Raw genomic sequence first — 20709 nt, forward strand, 5'->3', positions numbered from 1 at the left:
ATCGCTAGACCTATCAAGACCGCCAGGATGTGTCTGTTTTAAAATGAAATAACCCCATATCACATGTGACTTTATTGTTAGGTTACATCCACACCATACATTTAAAGCACTATTATACCACTTTCACCTCCTGACAACCTAGCAGTTCGAAAGCACGTCAAAGTGCAAGTAGATAAATAGGTACCGCTCCGGCGGGAAGGTAAACAGCGTTTCCGTGCGCTGCTCTGGTTCGCCAGAAGCGGCTTAGTCATGCTGGCCACATGACTCGGAAGCTGTACGCTGGCTCCCTTGGCCAATAAAGCGAGATTAGTGCCGCAACCCCAGAGCCGTCCATGACTGGACCTAACGGTCAGGGGTCCCTTTACCTTTATACCACTTTCACAGTCATGACTTTCCCCAACAACCCTGTAGTTTGTTAAGGGTGTTGATGATTGTTAGGAGACTCCTCACAGTTCAATCTTATTTCTTTCCCTTCACCACTGATCATTCCTCCAAACTGGCAATTGCATTCTCCCTTGACTAAGCCTACAGTACCCACATGCTAGCGGTGGCTGGGGCCAAAAGTGGGGTGCAGCCAACCCACACTCTCATGTGCACAGTCTCATCCATGCACAGACACAGGACACAAAGCCCCCTCCACATCTTATCCATTCAGATTATCCAAAGGGGGATTATCACCCCCACCAACTCATCAAATTATCAATCTGATGATTGCCAAGGGATGATTTGCATACCCACCATGTGTCTATTACTGACAAATGGGGGGGGGGCAGAAAAAAAAAGGATGGTGGAGGCTGTTCAGACCCCACAACTGGGGCTGACACTCCTGCCCTAAACCGTGTCCATGGCAAAGGTACATTTTTAAAAAAGTGATATTCCACAATGGATCTGGGTCCATATTTCAATAGGTACCAGTTTATATTATCAGATGCATGGTCCCTATGTTGGATAGGTCAATGACAGTATTAGGGGCATCATAAGACACCCTAATAGAGAATGCAGTGCCCATGACATTTCAAGTACATTTTCTACTCCTTGCTTAAAAAAAAGGGTATCAGCTAGCACCGAGGCAGCATATTGGCTGTGTTGACAAAACACATCAAAATGCTAAAAGAAAGGGATCTACGAAGTCCTCTTTACCAGAGCATGCTTAATATTCCTGAGATGGCACCTCTCCACATTACTGATAATGGATGGACAACATGTTTTGGTATGTTCGTACCACACAGAGCACTAATTGTATTCATGGAGTAAAACACGCATCAGGGTTTTCTTTGGCCAATGGACTGAGAACAAGAACCCTTACTTACATGGTTACTCAGTTAAATAATAATTTGATGGTTAACTCATTATGGAACGGCTTCTATAAAAATGCTACAGTACATCTATTCTGGGATTGTAGGGTTCCGGCAGAATTCTCTGTGATTTGTTTATGATGTAGTGATGATTGACTCTGTCACTTACTAATAAATGGTAAATAAAAAAAAAGTAACCTATGATATTAAAGTACTACATTAGCTACATCGCGATTAAATTACAGTAACATCACCAGCTATAAACCTTTATAGAATCTTCTCAACCGTGCAGTAATTCTCCTAACTATACGATTATGTAGAGCACAAATATTTCTTTGTAAGTCCGAAGCAATACATCAGGGGAGCATTTACTGCTAAAGCTAGATTGAGAGTAAATGCATCTTGGGTTGCTATGAATAAAAGCTCTAGCTTCTCATTACTTTATGACAAGACACAGAAATTCACTTTACTTTTCATTTAAGCTTTTCTGCTCCAGTTTATAGATGTATGCCTTCACGCTTTTATTCCCTTCTCGCTTCAGCCGTACGTAATAAATGATTATAAATTTTCACATTTGACCACCTCTCTGCTAGTCTCATGCTTAATGCACAAAGTTAGGAAGCTGCAGGTAAAAATTTCACAAACACTTTTATTTATGATGTTGTCCTTGGTAACGGAAATTTCAATGTACTGAAATGAAAAGTATGATTAAAAGGATACGACGACCTGACAAGGATAGTAGAGGGCAGCCTTCTATTTCCCACAGAAAATATATAATACTTTTTTGACATCAATTTCATAGAGAATAGACATGGGCTATTCATGAAAAAAAAAAGACACAAACATGTTTCTGACTTCGGCGCTCTTGTCCTTTAAATGAAACTTCTGCCAAAGTGCATCAAGACTGAATTAATGTCCTTTAGATGTGGAAATTATTCAGTTGGAATCATAACTAATTTTCAATAAGCATAACTGGCAAAACAATATAAGATAAATAGTGAAAAGCTACTCAGGCCTTAAAAATCAATTTATTTAAAATTCAAAATAATTCAAGTCTTTTTTACACCACCCACTTGGTTTTAGGTGCTTAATAGATTTAATTATTTATTGTTGCTGTTATAAAAAATAAGAAATAACTGCTACTAGATTATATCTATTTTATTTTTTATTTACTATTTACAGAAATATCTGCTGAAATTAAAACAAACCTGCTTCTCTCTATATATGTATTATTATAATTTTAATTTTATTCATAGGTTTTACGATTATTCATTATTTCTTTCTGACCACAACAGCTTCAAGGCAGCTCACAATAAACTCCATATAAGGAAAAATAATTGTTTTTATAAAAAGACAGTTTTTGAGTAAAATGAAGAGAAAAAACAATATGTACAATCAGCCTTCCTGAGGGTTCTTTAATCATTTATGCAATGTTTGTGCAATATCATTGTCAAAATTTCACATTTCTAGTCTAGTGTTTCTTGTTGTCCATCATCCCTTTGTGGATGTGGTGTTAGGTCTGATTTGAAGATATCTTTACCATGCCAAACTTTGTGCATGGTTCCTTCCCATGCCTACAGATGCATAAACAAAGGGGTCACCTTTAGTCATTTCCTTCCAGTAAGAGAGAGATAAACATCACTGCTGCTGCACAGCAGCCACCACTTTTGGTATCTATATTGTATTGTTCTCCTACAGACTCAGACTCTGATTAGCTGAGCTGATTCAATTGACTTGCTCCAAGACCTTTAAGTGTTTGCAGTTCGGCTTTTGTGAGAGAAAAGAATGTTGTCAGTTTGGGTGGGATCAAAACTTCATGCAGAGGCAGTCTGGGAAAATGGGAAAAACTGGGGGCAAAATGTCCTGAAAGCGGGCGGAGACAATGAGGCTGAAGGAAATAAATATGCTGAGAACAGAACTGACTGTGAAAGAGGAACATTTCAGGTGGGTGGCTGGAGAATAAGACGCAGAAAAGACACGGAATTGAAGTAAGGAGGGTTGGTGAGGGAAGTCGGCAAGGGAAGCTGGTAGACCTGGCCCTACTATTAGGTAGAGTCAGGCCTCAAGAAGCAGCACTAAAGTGTTGAGAGAACAGAGTCGTGTCTTGAATCCCCAGCTAACCTTTTGCCCTCAAATATGGTTGAACAGTGTTCTGTTGCTAGTGCTGAAATCAGATTTAACTACTGGTCCAGTCCGCTTCTGTAGGTGGAAGTAGGGTGAGGGGCACCATCTTGTCCTTTGCCTCAGGCGGCAGAATGTATTGGCCCGGCCCTGCAGGCTGGTCAGGAGGCATAAACCCTATACAGTGGTACCTCGGGTTACATACGCTTCAGGTTACACACTCCGCTAACCCAGAAATAGTACCTCAGGTTAAGAACTTCACTTCAGGATAAGAACAGAAATTGGGCTCCAGCGGTGCGGCAGCAGCAGGAGGCCCCATTAGCTAAAGTGGTGCTTCAGGTTAAGAACAGTTTCAGGTTAAGAACGGACCTCTGGAACGAATTAAGTACTTAACCCAAGGTACCACTGTACTCAAAACGAGCAGCTAATATCCAACTCTGGGCCCATCTGCGCTATTCATTTAAAGCAGTGTCCCAACACTTTAAACCAGTCATTGCTTCAGTCAAAAGAATCCTGGGAACTGTAGTTTGTAAAGGGTGGTAAAAGAGTTGTTAGCTCTCATGAAGCTTTAATTCTCAGAGTGGTTTAACAGCCTCTTTCCTCAGGAAAACTCTGGTAATCGTCGCTCTGTGAGGGGAATAGGGGTCTTTTGGTAATTATCAGCACACTGAACAAACTACAGTTCCCAGAAATGACAGTTCACAGTGATATGACGCTGCTTTCAGTGTGTAGTGCAGATGGGGCCTCAGTCATTTAGAAGACCCAATGCTAGTAATGATCGCTAACTTAAATCCATAAATTTCAATGGGTTTACTCTATAACTTAAGTCAGATACCACCCTATGTTTAGTGAGGGTGGAGCTCAGGATAATATATAGGCTCGTAGCCAGAAATTTTGTTGTGAGGCGACTAATTGGGGCAGTGGATTGCTGAATAATAGCACCATCAAAATCTTGTCATTACCCATTTATTTGTATCCCACTTTTCCACAAGATGGTGTCCCAAAGGCAGCTCACAATGTATAAAATGAAGAGCAACAAATATAAGAAAAATAGGACCAATTTCACTTAAGTAAATGTATAATAAAGAAAATTAGCTCTGAATAAAACAATACAGATATATTGACCCAACAAATAAATTGACCTAACTCAACAGCTGAAAAGTGTCAGGAGCCTGAAGTCTAAGATAGAAATAATTTTTTTATTTTATTTTATGCTCTCTTTTGAAATATATGAGGCCAAACAGATCTCCATTCTACAAAGGCAACGTGGGATTCTCCACAGTTAACTTACATACATGGCCTGGCAATCACACCTCTCAGTTTAAGGCATCCTTCCTCCCAGTTTTCACCTTGATCTCTTCTCTTACTCCCTTCCACATCTTTCACTTGGGAAGGTAAAGATTTCCACTCCTTTAATCCCCACAAATGCTCATGTATTTTTATCAAGCAGAACGTAAAGCAAATCTCTCTCTCTTTTCTTGCTGTCTCATAAATGCAGATAGGCCAATATGTTCAAAATGATTAAATTGCATTAGTTCTTGGCAAACAATTAGGCTGAATGGGAGTCAGGCTATATCCCTGATATAGGCCCATTGTTAAATACTTCTGGACAGAGGCCTACACGCACTGGGATGCACACAAAATACAGACCGCTGTTTGGCCAAAAAAAGGCACAATCCTGATCTCCTCTATTCTACCTCATTTGTCCCCAGTTTCACAAATGGTAGGATAGCTAAAGGAAGCAGTTTCTAGGTTTAGTAACAGTGCAGCAGACCCAGCTCCCTATCCTCCAACATTTCTCCGATGAAAATAGGGACGTCCCAATCCATGATGATAATTTTACTATTTAAACCACACACACCTTACTGGGTTGCCCCAGGCACTCTGGGCAGCTTCTAACATATATAAAAAATATAATTAAACATTTAAAAAAAAACAAACTTCCCTATACAGTACAGGATTGCCTTCAGGCGGCTCAGGGGTCGGATAACTCCATACCCTCCAACATTTATCCAATGAAAATAGAGACATCCTAAGGAAAAGTGGGACATTCCACACAGAATAAGAAACCAGGACAGCTTCTCTAAATCAGTCCTTGGAAAATAGGGATACTTGGAGGGTCTGCAACTCTCAGTTTGTTGTAGAGGGCTTCGCTGTACCCTGAAGTACTCCCAGCAGCCTTACCTGATGCCAACTGTGTGCCAGACAACTGAGACTTGTTGCCATTTTAATTTCTCACAGTGCCCATGATATAGCCTTGCTTGGGGCATTGTGGGAAATTTAAAAAGCAGCTATACTGGCAAACTGACTTGGTAAGCCAATTAACAACATGTAATGTGATTATAAAACAATCCAAGGTGTCAATTCAATCCACAGGTGATTGCCCTGAACCACCTGGTCTTTGTAATTGAGCTGTTTGGTATTGCATTTTCCTTCTGAAGTTCTTCTCTTCCAGCATGGCCACCTTAAGGTCTGAGTGGCTGATGTGTTCTTCCATTGTTTTTTTCAATTTTGCCTTTTTTGATGTCTTTTTATTATTTTGTGCAGAGATTGGCCTGTTTGTCATATGTAGAATGCAGAAAGGCATCGCTGGCAGATGATGGCATATATCACGTTAGAAGATGAACAAAAGGTAAGCAAGCCTCTGATGTTGTGGATGACAGTATCCTTCTGAGCATATGCAGAGCACTCATCCAGTATTTGTGGGCTGGGTTTTCTTCTCAAGAGGTATGGGCCCCAGCACCTCTTAATCACTTCAGGCAATCTCTATCTCACTGATGCCAGTGTCAAAATATTAATTCTGGATTATTCCCAAGGATTGCATTAGTTCCAGCACATCTCAGCAACGCTTATGTTGCAGAATGCAAGAGGTACAAGTAAGAAATATTGTGGAATGTATCTGCTGCTGTCGGATAATGACAATAAGCATGAACGGGGCTTATTATACTATGTATGACCCTAGTTATTATTACCTAGTTAGGGAAATATTTCATGGATCTCTACACTAAATAATTTGCAGTATGCACTTGTGCTTCACGAGCATTATAACCTTCACAAGGGGGAAGCTGCAAATACTTTGTGACAGATTCCATTTGTCGGCTGGCAATTGCAAAACCCTGAAAACATATTATGTCTCATGTCAGCCATAAAAATAACACCACAAATTACAACCTAAACAAAATTATGTAGCAATTATCATTTGGGGGTCCATTCTAATCCATTTCAGATTTACTGTTAACCTGGGTGTTTTTTTCCTTCCCCTCCACCTTTTTTTCTTTTTACACCTAAAGATCTGATATCGGGTCAGGCAATTATAAGCTACTGTGGCCCTTTAAATTGCAACTCTTCGCAATCATTGCTATTATAATACCAGCAATCTGCATTGCTGGGCATTCTGTCTAGTGTCCCAGCCTAAAAGTGTGCTCCTTTCTAAATAAATTTGATTTTTGCAGTTTGAAATTTGACAAGAAATGCTTAAAAAGCCAGCATGTGGGATCAATTATGGAAATTCAGCAAAGCACACAGGTTAAAAGTGCAACACCAGAGCTCACACTCTCTTTTAACTTCCTAATGTCTCTGACCCCCTTTGTACAAAAGTACTTTAATCAACATTATATATATTATATTTTAGTCTCACCATTTAGCAGGCTGTAAAAAATGTTTGCTGGTCAATTATAGACATCAAGTTGATATGCTGCAGGACTGTGGGCCGTTTTAAGTTTGCAATTATAGCTGAGAGGGCTTTGGGGAAACCCAGAGAGGGTAAAAACTGATTCCCCCCCTCCCCTCTTTAAATTGTCTTAAAGTTTGCAAGCAAAAACGATGAATATTAATTAAATAACAACAAACAGAGACAATTATTGGACCGTAATGAAAGGTGGATTTGAATTTAATGCACATGGCATTCTGTCCCAATATTTTCATCCCCTGCCACAGTGTATGCCACTACAACAGCCAATAACGACAAGATTGTCCAAATAATGTAATTGCATTAGATAAATTTGAGACCAGATTTCATTTTAAGTCCCTAATACACTGTTGGAACAATGACCTGAATCTGGCTACTGATAACTGGTATGAGACATGGGTCAATGCACATAAGTGCTCTATTTGTAACCATAAAAGCAAGATAATGTATAGGATGCTAAACCACTGCTTTACATTCCCTTCACCCTCTGAGGAAATTGATGGTCCATGTTCATTCAAGGAGGATGAGAAGAGAGTGGTCATTTAGAAACTTGATGCTTGGTCTGGCAACAGGCACTTTTAAAGCTCCCTTTATTTCATGTTCTTTTGAAACTGTGGCTGGAAGTTAGCTGCCACCACTCTCTTGGTGGCAGGAGATTACAGGAAGTAAACTCTTCAGCATCAAAATGTGCCTTTGGAAACCTCTCGAGTTCCTTATTGGAACACCCTCTTTATGTTGTAAAGTGGTGACTGCTCTGTGGTGCTATTAGCCACCATATACGTTTCTTGAATATGTAAAGTTTACTCTTTTATTATTTTATATTTGAGTGCCTAGTTGGCTGGTAGGTTTGTGAAACCATATTGTCTTAACTCTTGAATAATAAGCAGTTAATGCCTAAATATCCTGTCTTGGGAAATGTCTTGATGTATGAGTCAAACTATGACATGGTACTGTAAACTACCAGTCCTAAAACCCTTAGTTGCCCTGTGTGGTGTGAGCCACCAGGACTGTAGTTTTCAGCATCTACCTGGGAAGCAGATCTGTTTCCAGCCAGCCAACTTGGCCATGCATTTCTTTAACAGGAAGAGCTATAAAGCGCTTTTGCTCAGGATGAACTTCACTTGGGCAACAATTGCCTTCTGGGCTGTTCTGACTCCTGGGCTTATTTTCTTTTGGATGAAGACACAGTGTTATGTACAGTTGTGAAGCAGCTATGCCTCCATAACAGCCAATCTGGCTGAAAACTGGAGAAGATAGACACAAAGTGTTTCCACACTTACATTCAGCCCGAGTGGTGGATTTATACAGATAGTTATGTACAAATTTAGGGCTCCCCTGTTCTTGAGGGCCCCCTGTGTTATTAGTATACTTTGTTAACTGAGAGGATACTTTTGAAACATGACTACAAACGACGAATTGCCATTGTTGAAGTCTAGCATTTTAGTTTTTTGCGTGGTTTCCACTCTTTGTTTATCCTACTCTCCAATTAAAGTTGGTGGAGGCTGGTCCGTTTAGGGCATGGGAGCCATGAAAAGCTTCATTGGCATGCCAGAACAGGGCTGCCAGACTCTGGACTTCCTGCTCTTTACTTAACTTTTTTAAACTAGGTCTCTAGCACTTCTAGAAAGAAAGTTATAAAGCAGAATGTGCCTTCTAAGCTGGAGGAGTTGCTGACCAACACAAGCTGAGTGACAAGTATAATACATATTCTGACTTTAAAGTGCAGAGCTGCTGTTGGAAACGGAAAGGCCCATCCACTTCCAACTCCAGTTGCCAATGATGTGAACTCCTCCTCTCCTTTTGGAAGGATTTGCCTGGGAAATGGTTATTGAACACAGATAAGAGTGGAGAGGAGAGGCAGGATTCTTGGTTTTGGGAGGATGTTGTGGGTGAGGGAAATGCCAAGGACATTTCACCTGCTCTGCTCTGGCTGCCCATGGAAGATCTTTTTGAAAGGATGGGGAGAGCCAAGAAGTGTTGTGCCCGTTTGCCTTCTCTTTGCTCTGCTGCCCATGGAAGGGCTTATTGAAAAGGGAAGGGAACAAGAAGTGCAAGGGCTCGTTTGTCTCCTCTTTGCTGTGCTTCCTGCTGGCCTTGTGTGGAGTACTGGAGGAAAATCTGCTGCTATCTGCTCCTCTGTTAAGTGTGTTTTTATATTTAAAAAAAGATGTGTGTTGGGGTATTAGGGAAAGAACAGGAATTCCCTGTCACTTGTTTTGCTGTATATGGCAGGCAGCTGTTTTAGAACCCTGTGAGCTTTAGAATCCTGATCTTCTGGTGTTCCAAATCAGAATCATTCCTGCTTCGGAGGTTCAGCTCCTAACATGTGGGGGCATGTGACAGCATCAATGGTGATGCCAGGAATAGGGTGGGACCAGGAAGTGCATCATGCAATGGTAACTGCAAGGTTTGTGGGAAGCAAACACATGCATAGAGTTATTGTGTAAATTAGACTTTGGCACAGCTACTCTGGAACAAGGGAGATCATTTGCCTAGGTAAGGTCCAAAAAAATCTGAAACCAATTCTGGTTTCCTAGTACAACAGTCTGAAAATTCCATATTCAGTTGCATTTTGGTTTGATATAGCAACAATAACCCTTAATTCTTCTAACTGGGGTAAGTATTTATCATAGTTTGCTCAGGTTTCTAGCCCCTAAGTGTGTGGTATATAGGGTTTGTGAGAGCACCCATTAATCTTCCATCATGGGAAGGCTCTTCAACATTGTGATTTTGAAGTCGTATATTTTGAAGTCAAAGTTTGTTTAATTTGCTGATTGGTTTTTGGTATTTTATTGTACTGTGCTTTTTGATTACGGTAAATATTCTGTTTACCGCTTTGGGAACATTTGAGACAAAAAGCACTATATAAATTATCAAAAGTAGCAATTGCTACAATAATTGTAATGCCAACCTAGGAAGTTGTCTCATACTGAATCAGACCATTGGTCCATGTAGCTAAGTATTGTTTACAATGACTGGCAGCAGATCTCTACGGTTTCAGACTGGGGATTCTCCAAGCCCCACCAGATATTGAACCTGGGATCTACATGAAAAGGGGATGCTCTGCAGCTCTTCCCCACTTCTGAAGATGTTCTCATTCCTTTTTGTAGAGACTCATAACTGGGATTACATAAATTTCTAATTTATTTCCTATGTATACACGTGACTTCTGCCCAAAAGTTGCCAGGGTTTTATAAGACAGCAATAAAGCTTTCTTGGCATTAAGTAGCCAAGCACATAAACATTTTAATGAACTGTTTTTACACGGTTCATTGGAAAGCTCCCGGTCTCCTACAATACAAATCACTCCTCTGTCACATTCAGTCCTCTCATATGGTGCTTACATTTCAGTTTACAAAATGGCTAATTAAAGTATAGCACAAGTGGAAGTTCAGCAAATACCAAAGTTAGGGAGGAGGGCAAGCAAAACCCTCCTTAACTGCAGATCTCAAATAGTTTTAGGCAGGCATGGTCAACCCACAAATTGCAACCGACTCTTCTGATTTGTCACAATCCACCCTTTATTGTTTCCCCCCTTGGCAGTGCCCAGTTAGAAGCTGCTGGCCTGGCCAGTGCCAATCCTTAAGCAACTTCACTCAGAGAATGACACCAGCCAGAACAGAGTTTGGGCCTGGCTGGCATTTTTTGTTATCACAGTGGCCTCTGAAGGAGTTTGATTCTCAAGTAGCTAAGCTTGGAGGAAGCTAGCTCTGCAGCTGGCTGAAAAAAATTGACCATCGCTGGTTTAAGGGACTGCATACTAAGGGTGTGTTCTCATTACTGCCTTGGAGCACAGTGAAGTTTTGTGTGTGTGGGTTTTTTTGGTGCATTTCATGTGTGTGTGTGTGTTTATTAGTTTTTTACATGAAATTTAACATTATTCAATTTATTTTAAATATTATGATTTCTTACATGTTGACTTCCCATCCTTCCATGATGTTCCTGTTGTATTCCGTTATCCTCTGCCATAACTGCCATTTATTTTCTATTGTATTACAATTTATATTACAATCATTTATTTATTCTCCTTCCCTTGCCTATTATTCAAATCCTGCCCGCAATTTCATCTGACTATTTTTTTCCTTAAATAGTCCAAAAAGAACCTTCAATCTTCGACAAAGTTCTCTGTTTTTTTCTGCTGTCAACTTTGCCATCTCTGCATAGTCAATTTACTTTAAAATCCAATCTACTTTCATTGGGACTTCTTTTCACTCTGCGCATACAGGATTGTGGCTGCAGTAGTAGCATACACAAACAAATTAACCATCTCTTTTGGAACCTCTGCCCCTATAATCCCCGGAAGAAATGCTTCAGGCCTCTTGGGAATGGCTATTTTAGACATCTTTTTTAATTCATTTTGTATCATTTCCCAGAAGCCTGACACCTTTCTACAAATCCATCACATATGAAAAAGGACCCTTCTGTCTGTTTACATTTCCAACATTTGTTTGACACTGTTTTATACATTTTGGCTAATTTATTTGGTGTGAAATACCATCTATGCATCATTTTCATATAATTTTTCTTTGTTGGATAAAGGCAAAGGGACCCCTGACCATTAGGTCCAGTCGTGGCCAACTCTGGGGTTGCGGCGCTCATCTCACTTTATTGGCCGAGGGAGCTGGTGTACAGCTTCCGGGTCATGTGGCCAGCATGACTCAGCCGCTTCTGGCGAACCAGAGCAGCGCACAGAAACGCCGTTTACCTTCCCGCTGGAGCGGTACCTATTTATCTACTTGCACTTTGACGTTCTTTCGAACTGCTAGGTTGGCAAGAGCAGGGACCGAGCAACGGGAGCTCACCCCGTCCCGGGGATTCGAACCACCGACCTTCTCATCGGCAAGTCTTAGGCTCTGTGGTTTAACCCACAGCGCCAAGCAGTAAATTTCATATCTATTTTCCACAACTTTTCCCATGCTGCCATCTCAGTATTGTGCCTCACATCTTTTGCCCGTTGTATCATTGCTGATTTGACCAATTCATCTTTTGTCTTCCATTCTTACAGCATACTACACATTTTTGAATTTTTGGTGCGTTTCTCAGCTCTTTCTCCCCAGCTGTTCACGTCGGCATGGTTTCAATTCTCTTCTGTTTGTGCATACAACAGGGGCATTAATGGGGTGGGAATGTCTTTATCTTATGCAAAAGCTTAAGAGCTACAATCACACACCAGACAGTTGTATCTTATAACAAAAAACAAAATACATATGCATTTGGGACAATAACATGTGAACATGGATTAAATACCCAGCACTGGAAACGCATAAAATGGGTGTGTGAACTCAGTCTGAAACAAAATTCCAGTACCACCAACTCCTGCAACAACAGGTTTCAAAAGGTTTATTATTGTTTGCCAGTGCAGTCTTGCTGTTGCCACGCTACACAGATGAGGAAAGCAGTAAGTGACAGTATTCTCACACCATGTTGGGAAGCTAAGTTCTCATTAATCATATTTGAAAAGGCTATCTCCCCAGGCAGGTATTTATTTTATAATGACCCGCAGGCAGAAATGAATTATTGAAATCAACATCAATGTGAAACTCTTTAGAATAATTAAAGCACGTTAACAGCAAACATTTTGGCACATTCTACTTAACCTTCCAAAGCTACATATCAAATGTTTATTGTCATTGTGTGTGTGTGTGTGTGTGTGTGTGTGTTTGTGTTTATATGTGTATTTCAAATGAGGTATGTACTCATTAGGCTTTCCAATATGGAACCAGAATCTTAGTGCTGCAATCATTAAATGTTGGGCTGTCAAAGCCATTAAATTTCAGAATCCGCTGGTCTTTCCTCTGTAGTGTTCTTGGTCCATGTCTGATTGCACCAGATTCCGCCTTTACTTTCCAGATTCCTTCAGCCTCCACTCCTGACCTTGCAGGTGTGCAGTTGCTGGACAGATGACCCTCAGGGTCTGCTTTGGTCCTTCATTTCCTGAGCAGAATTTTTAAAACCAAAAGTTGCAATCCTTTTATGCATTTAGCATGAATTTTAATCGACAAACACAGGATTAAGTAATGATGAATACATATTATAACTGAATATTTAACAAACCATGCCACATTTTTATGTCTTCACATATCTCTCTCATTAATAGTGACTGAGTAAGAAACGGCTTTCATGATGGATCATACAGCTGCCTGAGGTTCTAGCTTTTTTCACCTTGAAATGGCCTTTAAAAATATTAATGAATTTATTATCATTGAAGAAGTCATGTGCTAACAGAACCATGCAAAACAAATAGAAGACTGTTTATGTCCAATCAGCCATGCAATAGTAGGGAATATTTATTTTGTTAACGAATATATTTGGCCATTTAATTCTGGGGGGGAGGTATAGACTGTTTATTTCTAAGATGAGCCCAGGATTAAATGGTACTAATGGTACTATAAAGTTGTTATATGGTATTAATATAACCTGAGTATTAAAAACATAATGGATTCACTATTTCTGAACCATTAAGTTTTAACTTCACTCCTCAAATAAACTTCATATCATTATTGGGCTATTAATACCTTTTCCTTTCTGTCTTCTTTTCAATCCATTGTTTCTTTTCTCTCTCCCACCCTCTCTCTCTCTCTCTCTCTCTCTCTCTCATCATATATAGCTGGCATAACTGAATACAGCAGGATGTGGCATATAAAATGATGTGATGAGTTGCTATCTGGACATGTGTTAGAGCATTCATAAGATCCAAAATTCATATTCAACAGATACAAGCTAGTAATATAGCTGAGCCCTTAGATAATGAAACTGAGGTACCAGGAGGTTGAGGTTCTGGAGCTCAGATCAAAATACATGTCTTGGTCACCAAGAGGAAATTATTGTGACTGGACTCCCAATGGAAAATCACATCTGTATCCCAGGCAACTGGTAGAATTCACAAATTTCTGTGTTTGGCTTCATGCCATACTCTCCCCTGTAGCTGATGGGAACATGGGATGAGCATGTAGAAATGCATCCCATAATAGCGCCAATTCACATGGCAAGCACTTTTAGCTATTACAGCTAGGATGGGAACGTTATTTCTGACAATATCCCCTTGGCAACTATATTGTATGTCCTACTCTCTTCACAATTTCTGGAGAAAATGTTATTGAAGTGCCCAAATATATTTCATTCCCAGGTAGGGATGAAGAATGTGACACAAATTCACTACATTCTAAAAACTGTTCAAGCATCTTTTGGATTTCAAGCCTATTGGCAAGGCCTGTCTTTCACAATGTATGCATGGGGCAGCATTAAAAAATGGCATATGCACACAGCCCAGAGTGTTACGGTCTCCTCTACTACCACATACTACTGCATGTAGTAGAGCAGACTTCAAACTGACTAGTGAGCAAAATGTGAGAAGACTGTCCTGAGGAAGTATCCATTTTAAGTGTATAAAAAGTAAAGGTACCCCTGCCTGTACGGGCCAGTCATGTCCAACTCTAGGGTTGTGTGCCCATCTCACTTAAGAGGCCGGGGGCCAGCGCTGCCCACAGACACTTCTGGGTCACGTGGCCAGCGTGACAAGCTGCATCTGGCGAGCCAGCGCAGCACACAGAAATGCCGTTTACCTTCCCGCTAGTAAGCGGTCCCTGTTTATCTACTTGCACCCGGGGGTGCTTTCGAACTGCTAGGTTGGCAGGCGCTGGGACCGAACGACGGGAGCGCACCCCGCCGCGGGGATTCGAACCGCCGACCTGACGATCGGCAAGTCCTAGGCGCTGAGGTTTTACCCACAGCGCCACCAGCGTCCTTTTAAGTGTATAGGTAAATGTAAATGTAGGTGAATGTCGCTGAATGAAAGGAATTAGGGGGTTTAAGGTGAGGAAGGGGGTATGTGTTACTCTGAAGAAAGTGGAAATCTGCTTGGGATAATGGAAACCTGCTTTCCATTGCAGAAAGCCATGCATGCAGCATGCTAGAACTTGAGGTCCGGTTTCATTTCCACAAATGTCAGCAGCTGAGACTTCACATGATGCTCTGCACTTGTCTCCTCTCCAACTGTTAAACATTCAGCAGCCCTGTCCTCCTTTGCTTCTGCTACCCTAAATGCCAGACTCTGACCTGAAGTTAGCGCCTGTGTCTTTAACACTGGTACTAGCAGTGAAACATTTGGTGTGGGACCAGTCCAAGACATTTTTGTCCAGAATTTCCCAGACATTCCCAGCAAAAGAAGCTGGGATTTCAAAAAATTGGCAAAATGATGTTGATTTTCTCAACAAAAAAAGCTCAACAACTTTTTTTTTACAAATTTTTAGTTCTTGAAATATGGTAGCCCTAAACAAAAACCACCTCACTACCTGAAGGGACAGGGATTTTGATGAGATTCAAATGATGCAGTGGAAATATCAGTGTTATAAACATTTCATAGTTGCATTTGCCCGATAGCCATACCCCTGTTTTAAAGTTATAGAAGGGAAGCAAGAAAACAATGCAAGAAATAAAAGAAAAGGAGGGGGAATGCAATCCCTTCCAAAATAAACTGTTCAGTAAAACAGAAGCCTATGTAAGGTACAGTCAGCATTATACCACTTCATTTTCTTTGGATATATTCTGTCCTCAGGAAATAAGCAGCTATTGAGGGGAAAGTGGGGGAGGAAACAGGTACATGAGCAATTTAGATGTAAAAGGGAGCACTATTTGGACTCGAGTGGCACGCAAACAGCAGACAAGGCTCCGACAGTGGCTTCATACGAGCAGCAATGCTTTCAATATTTCTATATGCAGCCTTAGGAATGATGGAGGGAGGCAAGAGGGGGGGGAGGACAATTTCTACCCTGAGGTATAGACAAAGAAGATAACCTCCCTGAGGAGCCTAGCATGATAAGTAGCCACAGCGAGAAATGCTGTGATCAGTCAGAAAGGCAGAAGAGTTATTAGCTTAGCCCTGAACCTCCTACTTAATGTAGGACCAGTGGTGATAGCTAACAGACCCTGGCTAAGGTGACAAGCTTTGGACCTGCTCGAGGAAATCCAATTGAAAAGCAGCCAAGAGGAACAACGAGTTAGAAACAGATGTTCCAGCCAGGAGGAGGTGCACACATTTAAACAGTACACGTTAAAAATATATGTTTTCTAAATATAGGATTTCATCTCTTCCTGTGGCCCTGTTATTGTCAAGTACTGTTATTCTTTGAGCGGGGAGGGGAGCTAGGTAAGGGGAGCAGGCAGACAGAAGCATCCTTCTAATTGTGGAAAGCATCTTAAAACTATCTAGCTGCCTAAGTGACCATCTTCCCTAAACTAAAATTTAAAAACAGTAGCCAGGTTCTTGATTGATCCTTAGAGATAATTACAGTGTGTTGCACATAAACAAACACAGACACACAAAACATGGTTATGTTCTATTTTATGAGGAAGGAAAAAATTGATTTCCAGCACAGGCAAAATGCTTGTTAAGACTTGTGCTTAACATACAAGGGACAAAAATAGTACCTTATTTTCCTTTGGCTCCCTGGTTATTAGTATAATTTGGGGGGGGGGGGGACTTGTGTTGATTGTATGCTGATACACATCAAAATGCTGCCAAAAAAACCCCCCAAAACAAAACAAACGATTTTCAGAAAGAACTAATTATACTCCAAGGAGAATCATATCAGAGACACAACAAAAGAAATGTCATTGCCCAGGGTAAGTCCTTTGTGCATCTTTATATTCTATACCATGTCCAAGAGCACATATACGTCTGGCAAAGATGTTAATATCCAGTACATAAAACATATATTGGGCTATATTCTCCTTTGGCTGTATTTCCATAATTCTCATTAACATTAATGGGAATTATATATGTACCCCAGGAGGGGACAGTGGTCCCACTGTGTTGATTTTTACAACATATTTGCAATTCTCAACACAATATATCCGGTACATATTTCGAGCTGTTTCTATCTGAGTAAGTGCAACATTCCAAATGAATTTATCTGCAGCTCTGCACTGGAGAAACAGAATAAGAAGAAAGAGGTTCAGGAAAGAATAGATGCTAATAGCTATGGGTATTAAACTTAATTAAGATAGGAGCTATTATTGTGGAAGGGCCCAGATGTATTCGCATATATGTTTGCTGCATGTCAATTTGGCACACGATTTGTGAGGGCGAAGAAATTAATATTTTCCTTCTTTAATTCTTCCATCTATCTTTTATATTTAAAATTTATCGGAACATTCACAATATAGGCAATCTAAGGAACAAAATCAAAGACTGAGAACACAAAGACTGCAACTGCGGTAATGTTTGTGAAGTGCCCTGGGTGCTTGAAATTTGAAATATAAATCCAAATTATTGTTTTTAGAGAGCCAGTGTACTGTAGCAGACAGAGTTTTGGACTTGGTGTGGAGGAACCCAGATTCGGATTCCTGCTCAGCAATGGGGGGAAGAACTATAAGGGGCTAATAGCAATGTTGTTTTAGTACTGCTAAGTAATTCCCCGTATGCGTTTCAGTGTTGTCTTCATTAGGAAAAATCTGTTTACTCAGACACATGAATGCCACCTTATACCCATCATTTGGCAAGAAGTGTTTTGAACTTGGTGACACAAGCTTCTCTTGTCAAGTACTGGGTGTAAGGTAGTATTTGTGTGTCTTGGATTCATAGTTCATGGGAGATTTCCCCTAATACTGAAATACTAGCTATGCTACAATATTGGGAATTGCTTGACAATATTGTAAAGAATTTTTGTGGACCCATTGGCTTGGCTTTTTGGTTAATCTATTTGCCCGCACATGACAGACACTGTTCAGTTTTACATTTCCATTGCAATGCCAACCTCTTCTTTTCTGCACTTACAATTATTTTCCCACCGAATATGCACCGGTATACATCATTTTTTGTATTATTCTGTGTAATTTGTGTATCATCTTCAAGCCTGAAACCTTTTCGTTTTACCCTTTACTTTATAAAACATAGCATGACTTGAGATACACTCAAGTTTATTTAAAAACATGCTGTGCTATGGCCACACAATTAAGAGTGCTTGTCCAATGAGAAAATACGGAATAAAACAGACATAGCATGGCCCAACATTTTTTCTTAATACTTTAAAAAATAACCTTACAGAGTGGAGGGAAATTACTGCTATGCCAGTTTCTGAAACTAAATGTTTTCCCCAAGGTGCAGAGGTATGGGACAAAACAACCACAATACAAATTTGGAGTGCAATCCAAAGTTACACTAGCAGACTTCCACTCAAGCAACAGAGCTCTCTAGTCTGTCCTGCAGTGCCCCAATCCCACCCCCATACATGTTCTAGGGCAGAGTTTACATGTTGGTGACAACATTTCAGGCATGCATCATTTCACGACACAGTAATTCAGTTTTATTAGCAAACCAGAGGTTAAACTAACCCCTTTCCAGCTCCAAGAGGAGCACAGTTGAGTGTTCGTGTGACACACCTACACCCTGCAGCCAACACACGTGTCACGACACACAGTTTGGAAAACTCTGTTCTAGGGTGTTGCTCAACCCTGTAGAACAAATTTTGGGAGCACCTGGTGAGCTGCAGGAAGGAAGAGGGAGAGGAAGGGAAGATCCCATTCCACTCATGGAAGTCTGTTCCACTTACACATGGTCACCACAACCCTCTGTGGACTTTATCGGCTTCAGAAACAATTTAGATTTGAAAAATAGAGGGGAATTTAAATACTCTTCCTCAGGGCCAACTGTTTTGACCAAACTCAGAATCCCCATATCATGTTTGGTTTTGACCCTGAATTGGCCTTTTTTGAAATTGAATGTATTTAAATTTCATAAATACATTCTGCTTTATCTTAGGAGCCATCCTAGTTTTAGTATTACATGAACTTCATAGATAAACCTAATTTTAATATATTGAATGCTACCTCCAATTATTTGTCTCTCTCTCTCTCTTATTTGAACTCCACAGATTATTTTTGGTGGGGAAGGAGGGCAACTGGGAGCAGAGCTCAGGGAAAGGGTTAATCATGCTGCATGTCTTTCCTTTTTTTACAAAATGGTGTCAGAGATCCACAACATATATTTGTGCATAACATATTTATTCCCAATGCCAGACATAATTAAAGTGACAGTGCAAAACCATTTAAAAGAGGTTTATGGTTAAGAGAAACCTTTGCAATGTGTTGCTTCACTGAAAAATCTAAACATATGTGACATTGAAGATCCGTGATCTTAAAAAGATTAAAAAGCCTTTAAATCACTGCAGGAGGCTCCAATTTTGATCTGAGCAGCAGCACTGGGGCAGAGTGTTTAATGGTTAACCCTTTGCCTCCTCAATCTTTTCCTTACCAATGAGCTGTTACAAGTCCCACAAGGGGAATAAAATAAAGGGCCAATACAAGTACTTGTATTTTTTTATTCACTACCTAGCTAATAGCAGCTTTGGGGAGCAATTTAGATCAGGAAAATGTGCTTCGAGGAGGATTAAACCTTCCTCCACCACTATTGTTCTGATCAAAATCAGGGCTGGTAGGAGCTGCTTTGAAGTTTAAAGGGTTATATCATGAATCTGTTGCATCATGGCTGCTTCAGCCTTGAGTGTATACTCTGAGCTTTATTTAAGGTTCAAATGCACTCACATTTGGTGTGTTTAACCTACTCCATCTGCACCATACATTGAGATGAGCTGCAAAAGTGAATAGACACCTGCCTTTAGTGCATCATCTACCTTTATGTTCACTATCCATATTCAGATGAGTAACCTGAAGTCCAGGTTGTGTATATTTTAGGGTGATTGTAACTAATGCTGACCCGGAACATCCCTCACTAGCGGTGGAGTGACAGATTTTGAAGTATGGGAACTGTCATGATGAGCCACGCCCCCAAGTAGAGTGCAAAAATGCAGGCACCTTTTATTGTCCATGCACATACACACACATCCTAGTGGTACATGTTGAGTTTGACATGGTTACAATCCTCTGCATAATTTACCCGGAGCTTTCTTCTGACTATGTAGGTTCAACTTGTAAAATACACTGAGCCTTAATAAAAGAGCTTAGCCAGCTAAAATGCGACCTTTAGCTTTTAATTAGAAATGCAAACCATACTGTAAATAAATTTTACTATTGAAACTGCTAGTGTGAAGCAGGGACCACAACAAAGAAAAGGAAAGACATACCTAGCCTCTGCTTATTTTCCTTGTTCTCTGACTTCTTCTATCTATGCCTTTCTTTCACAAACTTGAAGCCTCATTATCACCTCATTCACTTGCCAGAGCACAAAGCTCAGGCAGATGATGTCATCGCCCCTGCCTTGAAAAAATGTCCTGCAGCTGCGCTCGCTGTGGTTTCCCTCCAATACACCACTGCCCCTCACATTCATTATAAAGCTGCATATTGTTGCTATGTACTTAACTGTATACCTCATGCCAGAGAGTACCTATAATTCAGCCACTACACTATCTGGCTTAGAAAGAGATCGCATATGTGTGTATGTTGTATGGTTTTATAGGGATATTCTGGGTGTTGCTGCAGTGCAGAACCATGTACATTTTCCCTATTCAGCAGTGGTGTGTTCTAGGCAGCATACACACCATAAGAAGAATTCAGTGTAGTGCTTTGGCAACCATTCCTTCAGCAAAAGCTTTTCAGCATGCCAGATGGAATGACGTTCCCTCTCCTGGCCCCCCAGAGCCACTTTTAAGT

At 40.5% G+C, this 20709-nt stretch overlaps 1 protein-coding gene and 1 long non-coding RNA gene across 2 annotated transcripts in view; one reads left to right on the plus strand and one right to left on the minus strand.

The window, feature by feature from the left end:
- LOC310765451 overlaps nt 1–4810 on the minus strand; it is a 38769-nt gene extending 33959 nt beyond the window's left edge. The window contains exon 1 of the long non-coding RNA XR_014549597.1: nt 4708–4810. This is a non-coding gene — a long non-coding RNA (uncharacterized lncRNA). The remainder of the gene's footprint in view (nt 1–4707) is intronic.
- Nucleotides 2930–20709, plus strand: part of CAMSAP2 (calmodulin regulated spectrin associated protein family member 2) — a 188232-nt gene continuing 170452 nt past the window's right edge. Inside the window, exons 1-2 of the mRNA XM_083620237.1 lie at nt 2930–3239; nt 5964–6048. The gene's annotated coding sequence lies outside the window, so the exon portion shown is untranslated. The remainder of the gene's footprint in view (nt 3240–5963; nt 6049–20709) is intronic.

The sequence above is a fragment of the Podarcis filfolensis genome (assembly GCF_964270895.1).
Source record: "Podarcis filfolensis genome assembly, chromosome: 6".
NCBI lineage: Eukaryota > Metazoa > Chordata > Lepidosauria > Squamata > Lacertidae > Podarcis > Podarcis filfolensis.